General features: G+C 41.8%; 2 pseudogenes; both read left to right on the top strand.

The window, feature by feature from the left end:
- Nucleotides 1-201: 201 nt before the first annotated feature.
- LOC114883271 lies at nt 202-443 on the top strand (annotated as a pseudogene).
- A 13,135-nt stretch (nt 444-13,578) lies between these two features.
- LOC114883270 lies at nt 13,579-13,908 on the top strand (annotated as a pseudogene).
- The last annotated feature ends 453 nt before the right edge of the window (nt 13,909-14,361 follow it).

Raw genomic sequence — 14,361 nt, 5'->3', positions numbered from 1 at the left:
CATCTAGGTCATCATCACTGCTTGTCGGGGTGACTACAGTATGCACATGCCTCCCATCCTGCGCCCTTCCAGTTCATTCTCACCCTGCAACAAGAATAATTTTTCTAGGGACATCCGCTCCTCCTAGGTGGGGAGACTGCTTAGTCCCAGGCCTTGCAGATTTGTTTTTCTCTGTCTGGACTCAAGGCCTCTGTGGCAACCATGCTCCACCAGATCATCGGTCAGGCCAAGAAGCATCCTAGCTTGATGCCCCTCTTCGTATTTACTGGAGCAGCAGCTACCGTAGCAGCACTGTATGCCTTGCGCCTGCCATTGTTCAACCCAGATGTCAGTTGGGACAGAAAGAATAACCCAGAACTCTGGAAAAAACTAGGTCCCAGTGATCAGTGCAAGTGAACATAGATGACAGCAAACTAAAGAAGAGGGTCCAGACTTCTAAATGAAATGTTTCACTATGAAGGTCTTCCAGAAGCCATCAGCCCAATTTTCCATGTAACCAGGAAATATTTCCCCTCCAAAGGCATGAAATCATGTTGGTGTATTGCGTTGGGGATTACACTGATGACTAATCTGAAACTTGAAAAACAAAAAAAGAAGAATTTTTCTTTCTTCAGCTGTGCCACATGGCACGTGGGATCTTAGTGCCCTAACCAGGGATCAAAACCACATCCCCTGAAGTGGAAGCCTGGAGTCTTAACCACTGGACCCCCAGCGAAGTCCCACGAATAACTGTTCTACAGCTTGTCACTCATCTGTTTAAAATCTGTCCATAGGTTTCCACTGACCTGAGAGCAACATCGAAAGGCTTTACCTAGCAGATAAAACACTTCACCCTCTTCTTCTGGCACTCTTAGCCCTCTCCACCTTCATTTCCACTCTTCAGCATGAAATGTGTTGATCTCAGGGAAGCAGACCTGAGATGGGAGTAGACGTGCAAGAGCCTTACTGGGGGAAACGCCTGTGAAGGGTAAAGGTGGGGAAGCAGGAGTACTCAGGGAGAGACGTCAGACTTCGATGCAGGGCTGGCACCTATGAAAGGATAGGAAAGAGGATGAGTTGGGAAGAGTTTCAGACTGCAGACAAGTCTAAAAGTTTGAGCCATGCTGATGGGGTGTCCTCAAGGCAAAGTTGGCCAGTAGAGGAGTCCCACATCACACAGGGATGAGCCTGCACCAGCAGTCCCACTGGGCTCTGTGATTGGAAGGAAAGGGAAGGGAAGCAAGGAAAGAGGAGAAGGAGGGAGAGGGAGAGACTGTGTTTTGTTCACCATGGTATACCAAATGACTATCACACTGGTGGCATACAGCTAAATCTTAGTAAATGATTACTGAATGAATGATGGACTAAGTTTGATGGGAGCACAGAGGAAGGAACCATTATTCATGTCTGGGAAGGAAATGGAAGTAAGTATTTACCGACATGCTTAAAATATTAAGACTGAGTTGTGACTGGTGGAAGGCTCTAACTCACAGAATGTAACTTCCAATCTGGTCTTCTCTGACTTCTCTCAACAAGGGCAGACACCAAGCTAGAATGAACACAGAAGGGGGACAGGTCTACTTCCTTCTCAGAAGAAGTGGAAATTTTTAAAGCTTTAAAAATTCTGGGAAGCAAATCACAATTTTAGAGGTGATGTATTTGAATCTCCAAGAACTCAGAGAAGATAAGGGGAAGAAGCAACAGGGAAAACTGCCAAAGAGAATGTGAGGTGTATCCAGGAAATCTTTTCATAAGCATTCAGTAAATGAATGATTCTGGCCAGGGGAGTTAGTATTGCTTCCCATTCCCCCTACTGAGAGCTCCTTCTTCATCAAAATAACCATCAGCAATGAAATTATAAGAGCCAGTATCTAATCCTTTCAAAGTTAGATTTATGGATTGTATCATGATCATTAGGGACATTATTTATCTGAGCAAAACAGGAAACAAGGGCTTCCCTGGTGGTGCAGTGGTTGAGAGTCCGCCTGCCGATGCAGGGGACATGGGTTCGTGCCCCGGTCCGGGAAGATCCCACATGCTGCGGAGCGGCTGGGCCCGTGAGCCATGGCTGCTGAGCCTACGCGTCCGGAGCCTGTGCTCCGCAACGGGAGAGGCCACAACAGTGAGAGGCCCGCGTACCACAAAAAACAAAACAAACAAACAAACAAAACAGGAAACAAATACACTTCCCAGGGACCTGTAACTCCAATAAGGTACCATCTGTAGTATTATAGTTAAGAAGTCATTACAGACGCCAAGTTGCTTCCTGATTCATCAATGTATACATCACAGCAGGAATTCCCTCTGATTCCAGCCTTGCCTAGACTCTTAAAATCAATTGCTATAATCCTCAATCCCACTCCACATCTGCTTTATTGTGAGGGAAAGAAATGCATTCACAGCAGCTCTTGAGTGAAAGAGTTCTAGAAATAAATACAGAGATGAGGAAGGCGCTGTAACTCCATCCCTCTGCTATCATCACTAATTACCCCTCTTCCATTCCAAGCCTTCCCAGGTTATGCTTGCCTGCCTGCTTGCCTGGAAGTGAGATATGTCATAGGAGATGGTCCCAGAAGCCCAAGTCAAAGCAGCCTTAGGCGTAAGTGAAACTGATAGTCGTATGCACTATGAGGGACCCAGAGAAAAGCCTCCAGCCTCCGAAAATTCTCTCTCACTGACATTTGTACTAAGGCTGAAATTTCTACACTCAAAGTTTTCTTCTAAAGGAAGAAGGCATTATCAGAAACCAAGATCTTGCATAGCAACAGAACTCATCTGTATCCACTTTCCCTCACCTCCAAACAAACTTCCCTAACAGTATATACTCCCCTCCTGAAATACGATGGTCGGTCACCTGCCTTCAGATAAGAGACAGAGTTCACCTGGATCATGAAGTTGGGGGAAGGTGGTCATTTCTAGATCAGTCTCGCTTGGACAGCAGAACTTCCTGCCTAGGAGGTAGGTGTTATTATCTCCTTTACACAGATGAAAAACCAGTGTAGAAATGCCCCCAATTGTTAAACACCTCACTCAAACACACCTCTGAGGGGCTGCACTTTATAACCAGCTAGTAAATGAAGGCACCCTCCCTGGGAAGCTCACACTCCGTCTTCTCAAGCTCTCAGCTCCTTCCCATGCTTCAGCACTCAGCTTAACTGCCACCGTCTCAGAGCAGCCTTCCCTGGCCACTCAGGCTAAAGTGGGGCATCCCTATTTTCTCTCACAGTGCCCTATTATTTTCCTTCATCACATTTATTATAGTTTGTAAGTATATACTTACTCCTGTTTGCTTATATTCGGTCTGGTTTTTGCAGTAGACTGTAAACTCCACAAGTGCAGAGATCATTCCTCTCCTCAGCAGAACAGCCTTGCACATAATTGATGCTCAGTAAACACTGCCTAAATGAATAATGGGTAGAGTTGCATTTCTAATCCAAATTGCCTCATTATTACCACCATGCGTGCTGCCTCCCCGTAAATGTGAGAATAAACTCCATTTGAAGCCTGAAGCCTCTCATTCAGTAAGACTTCTTCCACTGGAGCTGAGATGATTGCACAAAATTCTCTCGCAGCCCTCAAGGAGAGGCTGCCCATCCCCGTCATGCTCCACAATCCCTGGGGTCAGCCTGGGCAATCTCCCTGGGGACTTGCTCCAAGTTGTTCTTATTTGTACTTCAAAACTCCACCACCACCCTTGAAGCTCAAACCATCTGATTCTAGCACCAGATTAGGTTTCAGTATCTATATTTATTCACATTATCCTAAAGGTATACGTGAGTTTTCTAGAGCAGAGGTATTATTACTTACAGCAATAACCACATCAGTTCTCCTCTGGCTCAATTCTTTCCTTTGCGGCTATGCGATGAGAACCAGAGGTCAGCCTACCTATTCCAGGATCTATACTATAGGCAAGGGACCCAAAACATGAAGCTGCGAGCTTATCTAGGATGAGGGCAGCTGTCCCCCTTCCCCTGTGAGAGAGAAAAAACTTTTCTCCCCAATGCAAACAAATGAACCTTGGGAAGAGAAGGGAATGACTCCTGAGTTCTGGTCCTTTGGAATATAAATAAATGTCTCCAGGAAGAAGCCAAGCATCTACAAATTAACAATCTCTTCAACGTCTCCATGATACTAGGTTTCATTCCTCTTCTGAAACGTAAGCATTTACCTTGGGAGGTAAACTTCTCAGGATGGTCTCTTACTTACTATCTAACCACCCTTTAAATACAAGACTTGTCCTGTGACCCCGATCCCAGGTTTCTTTGCTCAGAAAGCCCTAACCATACGGAAACATAAAAATATTTTCTCTACAGCCCCACACCACCCTCTGGTCCTGCTCGAGCTGCCATCTCCTGATTTCCTATTCATTCTTCCATTTTCATGAGCAACTTTAGGTATTAGCTCTTGAATCTCTTCTAAATTCTGCCATCATCCTGGAGAATTCTAACACCCTTGCGGACAAATGTTGGGGAAGTGGGGAAGCCTGATACTCAGACAAAACTGAGGTAACCAGCATGAAAAGCATATCAGTCAGGGTCAAATCTGGAAAACAGTAACCACTCTACGTACTGCAAGTATGGAGGGTTTAACACAAGGAATTAGAGGTAGCTAGAAGAGCTGGGGAAGTGAAACTCCGGAAATTCACTGCTAAAAACCTGTGCTTACATGGAAGCAACCTAAGTGTCCATGGACAGATAAATGGATAAAGAAGATGTGAGACATACATACAATGGAATATTACTCAGCCATAAAAAGAAACAAAAGCGAGTTATTTGTAGTGAGGTGGATGGATCTAGAGTCTGTCATACAGAGTGAACTAAGTCAGAAAGAGGAAAACAAATACTGTATGCTAACACATATATATGGAATCTAAAAAAAAATGCTTATGAAGAACCTAGGGGCAGGACAGGAATAAAGATGCGGACGTAGAGAATGGACTTGAGGACATGGGGGGGGGCAAGGGTAAGCTGGGACGAAGTGAGAGAGTGGCATGGACATACATACACTACCAAACGTAAAATAGATAGCTAGTGGGAAGAAGCCGCATAGCACAGGGAGATCAGCTCGGTGCTTTGTGACCACCTAGAGGGGTGGGATAGGGAGGGTGGAAGGGAAACGCAAGAGGGAGGGGATATGGGGATATATGTATACGTATAGCTGATTTACTTTGTTATACAGCAGAAACTAACAAATCATTGTAAAGCAATTATACTCCAGTAAAGATGTTAAAAAAAAAACCCTGTGCTTATAGCATAGGCTTGAATGTCTTATAAGAAGCTCCCTAAGAAGTTGCTTCAAATGCCATGTCTTTATCTCCCCTCAGCACCTCCTAAGAGAGTAATGGCCTCTCCTCCCCAACCTTCCCATCTCCCGTCATTGGTGGACTCTAACCCAGCTTCTGGGTCAGAAGAGGGAAGAGGACTCAGGGAAACTCAGGTTTCTGCCCTGAAAGAGAGATCATACAAGGGGTTTGAAGCTGATTCCAAGTTGACAACAAATAATCCAGCACAAGGCTAGAGTCATGGTCTTCTCTGTTTCTTCTCCTATTTGAAAGCATTTATGATAGAGAATCCCTCCGACAGCTTTTGCTTTTATTCTTCTCAAGAGATGGCCTCTGGGAGCCATTTGCTGGAGAGAATTGCTTTCATTATATATTTGGTCATCCCAACCAGGAAGTCCTCAACTTTCTTTTCAGCAAAGATAAACTGCTCCAATAAAAATTTAAAAAAAAAAAAGGATAAACACAGAAAGATGATGATACCCCTAAACCATCTCTTAAATACTAAATTAAAATGCTGAATATAAATCTACAAATGGAATGTAGCAGCTTCCTGAATACATGCATAAGTGGTTCCATTGCTACATTTTCAAGGAGCCCATTCTGGACCATTTTCATTAGGGAAGAATTTCCTCTAAAATCATGAAATTCAAATCATGAATATCAAATATCCTTTGGTGTTTCAGGTTTTCATGATTGAAAACTTCTGTGCTTTTTTCTGCTACATTAAGTAAAAATGGAAAAGTAAAATAGTTGAATGAGTGGTGGCATGAAATTTCTTTTAGCTCAGCATGAACCCACAGAAACCAAGAAACATGAAAAGTTCATCAGTTTAAAAAGGGATTGAGGGGCTTCCCTGGTGGCGCAGTGGCTAAGAATCCGCCTGCCAATGCAGGGAACACAGGTTCAAGCCCTGGCCCGGGAAGATCCCACATGCCGCGGAGCAACTAAGCCCGTGCGCCACAACTACTGAGCCTGCGCTCTAGAGCCCACAAGCCACAACTACTGAGTCCTCACCCCACAACTACTGAAGCCCTCATGCCAAGAGCCCATGCTCCGCAACAAGAGAAACCACTGCAATGAGAAGCCTGCGCACCATAACCAAGAGAAGCCCCCTCTCGCCGCAACTAGAGAAAGCCCATGTGTAGCAACGAAGACCCAACACAGCAAAAAAATAAATGAAATAAATTTATTTAAAAAAATACAAAAGGAATTGAACTCATTAGTGAAAAACTAAAATTGCTATCCAGCTTGAAATTAACCTCCTAGATCTTGCAAGATGGAAGCGTACCTGTATGATCTGTTATAAAAACTTAGTGTTAAGTTACGTTTTTAAAAATCAAAGTATACCATAGAAGCATGGATGGTACCTTACTGTTGTACAGCACTTATTGAACAATTACTGAATAAAAAGCTAGGTAAGAATTAAGAATGTGCCCTGAAGGCAGGGGATGGAGAGTAGAAGTATAGTTGTTCCATGGAACATAAAAATAGAACAATAATCAACTACCAGATGACCTGATATAATTGGAAACTGAAAACTGAAGGTAAAGAGATAATCTGATCTGCAAAGAGTCCTCTGCACATGTGTAGTTTCTCATGTATGTGTTTGTGTGTGTATACATATATCTATATATATATACTTGGCCACAAAAAGGAACTTCAGAAAGAATTACCCCCCATATGAATCTTACCTTCTCACTGTCTCTTCAAACAGGCTATGACCACTCCTGTCTCGAACAATAACTGGACCTTTTTCCTGCTCCTCTACCTCTCTCTGGTCCCCCTCAGAGCACTCCTTTTCTGAATGAGAACACTTACTGGCAGAAGCATACAGTATCATATACTAGGTCCCGTGCTAGATTTGGAGGGTACAAGTCAAATACAATACAGTCTTATTTCACAGAGCAGAAGAAAATAGAGAACCCAAATTATTGCCTATCCAGAATCCTGCCCTTCTGGGAACAGTAACCTCCCACCAAGGCACATGGAAAGTACCTTCAAAAGAGGGGGAAAAAAAAATCAGGCTATCTGCTGACACTGAGGAACTTGTGTTTGAAATAATCACTCAGGAAAATGAGATTATCAATGACATTTTACATATCTTAAAATAGTAACAATACTCATTATACAGTTAATTTTATTGATTGATTGTCACAATCGTTTTTCAGTATCAGGATCTCCCTTCAAGAGGTTTGTGAATTTATTTGCCTTGTAGAAAACATGCTTGTCAAAATAATTTTTTAATTACTTTATGTTTTTATATAAAAAGAGGGGGGAGGATTCTTTGAAAAATACAGAACCCAGTTAACAGTGGTTACTCTAGACGGTGAAATTAAAAGATATTCTCACTTTTCATTTTGTACACTTTAGCTTTGTTTGAATTTGTTCTTATAACAATTATTTGGTTTATTTTTTAAATATTTGTTTATTTATTTATTTATTTGGCTGCATCGGGTCTTAGTTGCGGCATGTGGGATCTAGTTCCCCGACAAGGAACTGAACCCAGACCCGCTGCACTGGGAGCACGGTCCCGACCACTGGGTCACCAGGGAAGTCCCTGGGTTTTTTGTTTTTTTTAATAATTTGAAAGAAAAACAGAGATTTCTAACCTGAAAGAAAAAGATTAACACTTTTTCAGTGTCTGGTCCCCTAATTCAAGTTTAAATGTCTTTATGGTTTTATGACTCAGAGTGGAAGCTTTCTCCTTCCCATGTCTTTTTTTTTTTTTTTTTCTTTTGGCCACACCATGCAGCTTGTAGGATTTTAATTTCCCGACCAGGGATGGAACTGGGCCCTCAGCAATGAGAGCACACGGTCCCAACCACTGGACTGCCAGGGAATCCCCCTCTTTCCCACATCTTAAGATGGCCTAAGAGATGGAGAATCTCTCCCCATTAGAAATTATATTCATCCTTGACAGAGACTCAACCGTTCTCTCACATTTTTTTTTAAAAAAAAAGAAGAAGAAGAAGGCGGCATTCCCTGGCTGATACCGCGGCTCCATGACCTCATCAGTCTTGGCCTCCTGTTTTTTTCTCCGCCATACTCAGCACATGTATTCTAACCTCAAGGTCCTATACCACATTTACAGTGTGGCAAAAGGAGCTTGCAGACTGAGTTAGCCCCCTTTTGAAGGTACTTTCCATGAAGCCCCCACTCAGCAACTTCCCCTTTACCCATTGGCCAGAATTAGTCACATGTCCACCCCTAACCTAACTGCAGAGGACGCTGAGTACTGCAGTTTTCAGCTGGTGCATTGCTACCCTGATCAAAGAGAAGGTTCTGTTTATTAAGGATGAAAAGGAGACTAGCATTGAGTAGGCCACTAACAGTTTCCATAGTTACCTGAACCTTGAGATGAAAACATTTTGAGGAAATTTTTTTATAAATTATTTATCTTACCCTAGAACTGACTTGGCATTTCTCAGATTTCCCATCCATGCTCTGGGTTGTACAGCTTTAGTACCCCCATGATCCTTCCAGGCTGTAAACATACCAGAAGGTCGCAGTACACCAAGCCCTACCTCCAACAGTTTCTCTCACCTCGCCAGCTCCCTCCTCCCACTCACAAGCAGGAGAGCTGCCCTCTGGCTCAGGCGCACCTTGGCTAAGCTTCCTGGCTCTTACCCTGCTCCTGCTTTGCCATCTGGTTTCCCTCCTTCTTTTCCCAACTCCCAGGTATGTCTTTTTAAAATTATCTCCATTGAGTGATTGCAAATTCATATGAATGCTGACTGCAGCTTATATAAAATGTGAACTGAAAGTCTTACAGTTTTAGGACAAATTTATGGAAATAAATCCACATATGCAAATGTTTCATAAGAGGAATATTACTGTAAATGCAAGACAAGGATTCAAACAGATGGAGACAAAATATAGAAAGGAATAGAACGGCAGAGAAAGAAAAAGAAACAGAGAGTCTGTCCCTTCCTTTAAGTACTGCTGAAAATTCCTTATCTGCCACGTACAATCTAGATAGATTAGGGGAGAAAAAGTAGAAGCAAGATGCTCTTGAGGATATTTTTCTTCCTGTTAGAATGTTGGTTTCTTAAGAAGAGCAACTATGCCACCCACATATTTCATCAAGGACCTTGAATTCTGATAGAAATTTGGTAAGTCCTAAGTGATGGTCCTTAAATAATATATTATGTTGAAACACTGACATGGGAACTGGACAACATACTCAGTAGCATAAACAAAGCCAACCCTTTCCTCTAGGCTAGTTACAGAATAGAGAAGAGGAATTTACAGGAGAAAACAGAACTGAATAGAGTCAGAAATAGACCCTCATAAATATAGTCAACTCATCTTTGACTAAGGAGCAAAGATAATACAATGGAGCAAAGATAGTCTTTTCAACAAATGGTGCTGGACATCCACATACCAAAAAAAAAAAAAGTATCTAGATACAGACCTTACACCCTTCACAAAAATTAACTCAAAATGGATCACAGTCCTACATGTAAAATGCAAACTATAAAACTCCTAGAAGGTAACACAGGGGAAAAGCCAGAAAAACTTGGGTATGGCAATGACATTTTAGATACAACACCAAAGGCATGGTCCATGAAAGAAATAATCGATAAGCTTGACTTCATTAAAATTAAAACTTCTGCTTTGTGAAAGACACTGTCAAGAGAATGAGAAGACAAGCCACAGACTGGGAGAAAATATTTGCAAAAGATAAGTCTGATAAAGGACTGCTATCCAAAATATATAAAGACCCTTAAAAAACAATAATAAGAAAACAACCCAATTAAAAAAATGGGCCAAAGACTTTAATAGACACCTCACCAAAGAAGATATACAGATGGCAAATAAGCACATGTACAGATTCTCCACACCTTACGTCGTCAGGGAAATGCAAATTAGAACAACAATGAGAAACCACTACACACCTATTAAAATGGCCAGAAGTCACAACACTGACATTAGCAAACGCTAATGAGGATGTGGAGCAGTAGGAACTCTCATTCACTGCTAGTGAGAATGCAAAATGGTACGGCCATTTTGTAAGACAGTTTGGCGGTTTCCTACAAAACAAAACGTACTTTTACCATAAAATCCAGCCATTAGTGCAGCCTCGGTATTTACCCAAAAAAAGGTGAAAACTTATGTTCACACAAAAACCTGCACACAGGGGCTTCCCTGGTGGCGCAGTGGTTGAGAGTCCGCCTGCCGATGCAGGGGACGCGGGTTCGTGCCCCGGTCCGGGAAGATCCCACATGCCGCGGAGCGGCTGAGCCCGTGAGGCATGGCCACTGGGCTTGCGCGTCCGGAGCCTGTGCTCAGCAACGGGAGAGGCCACAGCAGTGAGAGGCCCGCGTACCACAAAAAAAAAAAAAAAAAATCTCCCAACAAAGAAAAGCCCAGAATCAGATGATTTCCCTGGTGAATTCTACCAAACATTAAAGAATTAATACCAATCCTTCTCAATTCTTTGAAAAGACTGAAGTGGAGGAAAGACCCCCCCAAACACATTTTATAAACCCAGCATTCCCTTGATACCAAAGCCAGATAAGAATACTATAAGAGAACAGAAGGGTGGTTGCCAGGGCCTGGAGTGTGGGGAAAATGCAGATGTTGATCAAAGGTACAAAGTTCCAGGTGTAAGATGAGTAAGTTCTGAGGATCTAATGTACAGTATGGGGATTACAGTGACCAATACTGTATTATATACTTGAAAGTTATTAAGAGAGTAGATCTTAAATGTTCTCACCACAAAAAGAAAATGGTAATTATGTGAGGTGATAGAGGTATTAACTAACACTACCGTGGTAATCATTTTGCAATATATGTGTATCAAGTCAATACATTGCATACCTTAAACTTGCACAATGTTATATGTCAATTATATCTCAAAAAAGCTGGGAAAAAAAAAAAAAACAATTTTCCATAACAACAACAAAAAGCCCAGGGCTGGTATGGCCGTTCCCTAATGGGTAGTGGGCATTATAGACAATAATAATAAAAGTAATATAATACATAACAATTATTTAGCACATGATATATGTGGCAGGGACTGTTCTAAATACTTTACTTAGAAATTTTATCTTAGCTAATTCTCTTATCACCCATCTGAGGTAGTTGTTGCTGTCGTTATTATTATTATTATTCCCGCATTACAAATGTGGAAACTGAGGCATAGAAAGGTTTAAGAACTTACAAGCAAAGAGTAAACTCAGACCAAGGACTGGAACCCAGACCAAGCTCTTAACCTGCATATACTGCTTCTACAGTGAATCGTTCCCCTTAAGTTACTTATAAAAGGCTCCTCTTCTCTTTCTACGATCAGTCACAGTCAATATTCTTTTTTATGTTCAAACAGTCCCCCAGTATTGCCAAGAGTAATCCCTTCAAGCTGACTTGAATATCTTTTCACACACACCCCCATTAGTCTTTGAGTATTTCCCTCCTTTCTTGCCCAACAAGATGTCTCAGTTCATCTTGTGTTTTCCCTGCCCCCAGACTTCTCCCAGATTCTTCAGGGAGCTCTGAAGAATCAATATTTTTAAATATCTATCAAAAAAATGTATTTAAAAATATCTCCAAAGCAACCCATACCAACTAATACATTTAACAGGGTAGAGTAAAATAATTTTCCAGTTCATTAATGAGGGTCATGGTTGAATTTTTATTATCAAGAAAAAATGTTTAAAGTAATAGATTTCATCTTCATTAAAGTAATAATTCCTTAAGGAGTCAAACACATGCTGGATGAGTACAGCCAGGACTTCAGGATTTGATCCTCATAGTGAAGAGCCAGGCTCAGTTCAAAACTTCATAGGCGGGACTTCCCTGGTGGCGCAGTGATTAAGAATCCGCCTGCCACTGCAGGGGACAGGAGTTTGATCCCTGGTCCAGGAAGATCCCACATGCCGCAGAGCAACTAAGCCCGTGTGCCACAACTACTGAAGCTTTCACGCCTAGAGCCCGTGCTCCACAACAAGAGAAGTCACTGCAATGAGAAGCCCGCGCACCGCGATGAAGAGTAGCCCCTGCTCGCTGCAACTAGAGAAAGCCCGCGCACAGCAATGAAGACCCAACGCAGCCAAAAGAAAAAACAAACTTCATAGTCAACCAAGGCACCAAGTCTTACTTAAACTGACAGAGTCCTTCCGAGAAGACACATAAATGAAATTTAATTTATTAAAATTGTTGATTGTTCTATGCTGTCATCACTGTTAAATCAGATCAAATTAATCACATCAGGATTCCTAAATCCTAAAAGAACTTGGCTCTAATCCTATTCTATGCCCAACATATGGGCCCAACATACTATAAAAACAAAGCAGGTCATATGAAACAGAAATTTCCCCTTTTGCCCCAAAGGAAATAAAGTTCCATAAATCTTAAGAAATTTCTTGGAAGACAAAAATCTACCATGCTCCTCTAAAAACTATTTCACCTGACACCTGAGAAACAAGTCTTATTTTTGCATTGACTTAGACAGTTACAAACATGTGAATAAACCAAATGACTCTAGAGCATATTCAGGAAGTAAAGGAACCTTGGTATCATACCAAATGCAGGTTTGAATCCCAGCTCTAAACCTTATAAACTCTGTGACCCTAGGTGTGCTATTAAATTCCTCTGTGTGGGGCTTCCCTGGTGGCGCAGTGGTTGAGAGTCCGCCTGCCGATGCAGGGGACACGGGTTCGTGCCCCGGTCCGGGAAGATTCCACATGCCGCGGAGCAGCTGGGCCCGTGAGCCATGGCCGCTGAATCTGCGCGTCCAGAGCCTGTGCTCTGCAACGGGAGAGGCCACAGCAGTGAGAGGCCCGCGTACCTCAAAAAAAAAAAAAAAAAAGACAATTCATTCAAGTACATGGGACAAATCCTGGAGAGTAAGTGCTTAATAAGGGCTAGCTATTGCTATTACAGGCTTTCTTCTCTATCTCTAATGACTGCAATTCCCAGTGCCACCCATATTAGTCAGATTAGGACAAGTGATTCTTCAGGGACAAATTAATCCAAAATCTCACTGGTTTAAACATGTAAAAATTATTTTACACTCAAGCAAAAACCACTGTAGGTCCTGGCAACTCTCTGGGGCATCTGTCCCCATGTGGTGACTCAACAAATCAAGTGCTAACATTAGGTTCTCTGCCATCCAGCTGCCAGGCACCCACCCATACCCCAACCCTCTGTCCCAAGACTAGCCTCTCTGCCTCATACTGGTACCAAATGGGAGAGCCTGTGCTTAAGGAAGAAATCAGGCCTCACAGGAGACATTCAAGCAAAGTTTAGCTGCTTTTCCAGAAAAGAAAGGAAACTCATGCATCAGAAAAAGTGACTGATAAACATACCAAAAGAATATGGCTGCACAAATACCAGAACCTGATCAGTTAAAATAGTTCAATGAACTTCTTGGAACCTACTATAAACTTAAAGAAACATGCTTTTTGGATTATGTTAAAGACTTCACAGGAAGAGAAGTAATACCTGTTGAGATAACCTGCTCAGAACATTGCTTATAGAAATATTTTTAAATGATGCAAAGAATATCCATTAAATTTCAGGAATATCATATTCAGCAGAATGAAGCCCTGGCAGCAAAAGCACGACTCTTAACTAACCACAATAGAGAAGTCCTGATGGATGGACTTTCAGCAAAGGACTGCCAACAGCTATTGCACTGGAAATGAGGATTCATCTGATAGAATCCCTTGAAAGCAGTAACCACCAGGTTAAACTGTTTGTCATGACTGTTTGGCAAATGGAAACTAGTGAGAAACAAAGTTGCAATTTACCATGAATAATCAAAACAGAAGGTCTTACTGTTTAGTTAAAATAATAAGGTGCAACATTTGTTATGGTTTTAAGATTGAGCAGCTTGGCCACTTGATTAGAAAAATAAACCATTATTTCTTCAACTGTGACTATTAATTTTAAAATAAAATACGTGTTCAATCATGTATAAGAAAAATGTTTTATTGCTAAAAGTGAAATAAATGGAAATATCACTGACTAGTTGTTTATACCATATAGTAGCATAGTATTCTGACCAGTCTGTGGACACCTTGAAATGTTTTTCAATAGGAATTATCCTCTAGATATTCCTGTTCATTTACATCTGCCTCACACTGATGGTAAATACA

Source organism: Monodon monoceros, unplaced genomic scaffold, assembly GCF_005190385.1.
Source record: "Monodon monoceros isolate NGI ecotype Baffin Bay Population unplaced genomic scaffold, NGI_Narwhal_1 Super_Scaffold_4, whole genome shotgun sequence".
NCBI classification, from domain to species: domain Eukaryota; kingdom Metazoa; phylum Chordata; class Mammalia; order Artiodactyla; family Monodontidae; genus Monodon; species Monodon monoceros.
The sequence above is the reverse complement of the archived record's forward strand: the minus strand, read 5'-3'. Positions and strand labels throughout refer to the sequence as shown.